The following is a 4,250-nucleotide window of genomic DNA, read 5'->3' as shown; positions in this document are numbered from 1 at the left end:
TAGAGTATTATATAGTAAGGTAGGGACTCAAACCATTAGAGTATTATATAGGAAGGTAGGGACTCAAATCATTAGAGTATTATATAGGAAGGTAGGGTCTCAAACTATTAGAGTATTATATAGGAAGGAAGGGACTCAAACCATTAGAGAATTAAATAACATAAGCAGGGTCCCAAACCATTAGAGTATTATATAGGAAGGTAGGGTCTCAAACCATTAGAGTATTATATAGGAAGGTAGGGACTCAAACTATTAGAGTATTAAATAACATAAGCAGGGTCCCAAACCATTAGAGTATTATATAGGAAGGTAGGGTCTCAAACCATTAGAGTATTATATAGGAAGGTAGGGTCTCAAACCATTCAAGTATTAAATAATATAAGCAGGGTCCCAAACCATTAGAGTATTATATAGGAAGGTAGGGTCTCAAACCATTAGAGTATTATATAGGAAGGTAGGGTCTCAAACCATTAGAGTATTATATAGGAAGGTAGGGTATCAAACCATTAGAGTATTAAATAACATAAGCAGGGTCCCAAACCATTAGAGTATTATATAGGAAGGTAGGGTCTCAAACCATTAGAGTATTATATAGGAAGGTAGGGTCTCAAACCATTAGAGTATTAAATAACATAAGCAGGGTCCCAAACCATTAGAGTATTATATAGGAAGGTAGGGTCCCAAACCATTAGAGTACTATATAACATAAGTAGGGTCCCAAACAATTAGAGTATTATATAGGAAGGTAGGGTCTCAAACCATTAGAGTATTATATAGGAAGGTAGGGTCTCAAACCATTAGAGTATTATATAGGAAGGTAGGGACTCAAACCATTAGAGTATTATATAGGAAGGTAGGGACTCAAACCATTAGAGTATTATATAGGAAGGTAGGGTCCCAAACCATTAGAGTACTATATAACATAAGTAGGGTCCCAAACAATTAGAGTATTATATAGGAAGGTAGGGTCTCAAACCATTAGAGTATTATATAGGAAGGTAGGGTCTCAAACCATTAGAGTATTATATAGGAAGGTAGGGACTCAAACCATCAGAGTATTATTTAGGAAGGTAGGGTCTCAAACTATTAGAGTATTATATAGGAAGGTAGGGACTCAAACCATTAGAGTATTATATAGGAAGGTAGGGTCTCAAACCATTAGAGTATTATATAGGAAGGTAGGGACTCAAACCATTAGAGTATTATATAGGAAGGTAGGGTCTCAAACCATTAGAGTGTTATATAGGAAGTTAGGGACTCAAACCATTAGAGTATTATATAGGAAGGTAGGGTCTCAAACTATTAGAGTATTATATAGGAAGGTAGGGACTCAAACCATTAGAGAATTAAATAACATAAGCAGGGTCCCAAACCATTAGAGTATTATATAGGAAGGTAGGGTCTCAAACCATTAGAGTATTATATAGGAAGGTAGGGTCTCAAACCATTCAAGTATTAAATAATATAAGCAGGGTCCCAAACCATTAGAGTATTATATAGGAAGGTAGGGTCTCAAACCATTAGAGTATTATATAGGAAGGTAGGGTCTCAAACCATTAGAGTATTATATAGGAAGGTAGGGTATCAAACCATTAGAGTATTAAATAACATAAGCAGGGTCCCAAACCATTAGAGTATTATATAGGAAGGTAGGGTCTCAAACCATTAGAGTATTATATAGGAAGGTAGGGTCTCAAACCATTAGAGTATTAAATAACATAAGCAGGGTCCCAAACCATTAGAGTATTATATAGGAAGGTAGGGTCCCAAACCATTAGAGTACTATATAACATAAGTAGGGTCCCAAACAATTAGAGTATTATATAGGAAGGTAGGGTCTCAAACCATTAGAGTATTATATAGGAAGGTAGGGTCTCAAACCATTAGAGTATTATATAGGAAGGTAGGGACTCAAACCATTAGAGTATTATATAGGAAGGTAGGGACTCAAACCATTAGAGTATTATATAGGAAGGTAGGGTCCCAAACCATTAGAGTACTATATAACATAAGTAGGGTCCCAAACAATTAGAGTATTATATAGGAAGGTAGGGTCTCAAACCATTAGAGTATTATATAGGAAGGTAGGGTCTCAAACCATTAGAGTATTATATAGGAAGGTAGGGACTCAAACCATCAGAGTATTATTTAGGAAGGTAGGGTCTCAAACTATTAGAGTATTATATAGGAAGGTAGGGACTCAAACCATTAGAGTATTATATAGGAAGGTAGGGTCTCAAACCATTAGAGTATTATATAGGAAGGTAGGGACTCAAACCATTAGAGTATTATATAGGAAGGTAGGGTCTCAAACCATTAGAGTGTTATATAGGAAGTTAGGGACTCAAACCATTAGAGTATTATATAGGAAGGTAGGGTCTCAAACTATTAGAGTATTATATAGGAAGGTAGGGACTCAAACCATTAGAGAATTAAATAACATAAGTAGGGTCCCAAACCATTAGAGTATTAAATAGGAAGGTAGGGACTCAAACTATTAGAGTATTATATAGGAAGGTAGGGACTCAAACCATTAGAGTATTATATAGGAAGGTAGGGACTCAAACCATTAGAGTATTAAATAACATAAGTAGGGTCCCAAACCATTAGAGTATTATATAGGAAGGTAGGGTCTCAAACCATTAGAGTATTATATAAGAAGGTAGGGTCTCAAACCATTAGAGTATTATATAGGAAGGTAGGGACTCAAATCATTAGAGTATTATATAGGAAGGTAGGGTCTCAAACCATTAGAGTATTATATAGGAAGGTAGGGTCTCAAACTATTAGAGTATTATATAGGAAGGTAGGGACTCAAACCATTAGAGAATTAAATAACATAAGCAGGGTCCCAAACCATTAGAGTATTATATAGGAAGGTAGGGTCTCAAACCATTAGAGTATTATATAGGAAGGTAGGGTCTCAAACCATTAGAGTATTAAATAACATAAGCAGGGTCCCAAACCATTAGAGTATTATATAGGAAGGTAGGGTCCCAAACCATTAGAGTACTATATAACATAAGTAGGGTCCCAAACAATTAGAGTATTATATAGGAAGGTAGGGTCTCAAACCATTAGAGTATTATATAGGAAGGTAGGGTCTCAAACCATTAGAGTATTATATAGGAAGGTAGGGTCCCAAACCATTAGAGTATTATATAGGAAGGTAGGGACTCAAACCATTAGAGAATTAAATAACATAAGCAGTGTCCCAAACCATTAGAGTATTATATAGGAAGGTAGGGACTCAAACTATTAGAGTATTATATAGGAAGGTAGGGTCTCAAACTATTAGAGTATTATATAGGAAGGTAGGGACTCAAACCATTAGATAATTAAATGAAATAAGCAGGGTCCCAAACCATTAGAGTATTATATAGGAAGGTAGGGTCTCAAACCATTAGAGTATTATATAGGAAGGTATGGACTCAAACTATTAGAGTATTAAATAACATAAGCAGGGTCCCAAACCATTAGAGTATTATATAGGAAGGTAGGGTCTCAAACCATTAGAGTATTATATAGGAAGGTAGGGTCTCAAACCATTAGAGAATTAAATAGGAAGGTAGGGACTCAAACTATTAGAGTATTATATAGGAAGGTAGGGACTCAAACCATTAGAGTATTATATAGGAAGGTAGGGACTCAAACCATTAGAGTATTATATAGGAAGGTAGGGTCTCAAACCATTAGAGTATTATATAGGAAGGTAGGGACTCAAACCATTAGAGTATTATATAGGAAGGTAGGGTCTCAAACTATTAGAGTATTATATAGGAAGGTAGGGACTCAAACTATTAGAGTATTATATAGGAAGGTAGGGACTCAAACCATTAGAATATTATATAGGAAGGTAGGGACTCAAATCATTAGAGTATTATATAGGAAGGTAGGGTCTCAAACTATTAGAGTATTATATAGGAAGGTAGGGACTCAAACCATTAGAGTATTATATAGGAAGGTAGGGTCTCAAACCATTAGAGTATTATATAGGAAGGTAGGGACTCAAACCATTAGAGTATTATATAGGAAGGTAGGGACTCAAATCATTAGAGTATTATATAGGAAGGTAGGGTCTCAAACTATTAGAGTATTATATAGGAAGGTAGGGACTCAAACCATTAGAGAATTAAATAACATAAGCAGGGTCCCAAACCATTAGAGTATTATATAGGAAGGTAGGGTCTCAAACCATTAGAGTATTATATAGGAAGGTAGGGACTCAAACTATTAGAGTATTAAATAAC

Source organism: Oncorhynchus mykiss, chromosome 15 (genome assembly GCF_013265735.2).
Source record: "Oncorhynchus mykiss isolate Arlee chromosome 15, USDA_OmykA_1.1, whole genome shotgun sequence".
In the NCBI taxonomy this organism is placed as follows: domain Eukaryota; kingdom Metazoa; phylum Chordata; class Actinopteri; order Salmoniformes; family Salmonidae; genus Oncorhynchus; species Oncorhynchus mykiss.
Note: the sequence above shows the minus strand (reverse complement) of the source record.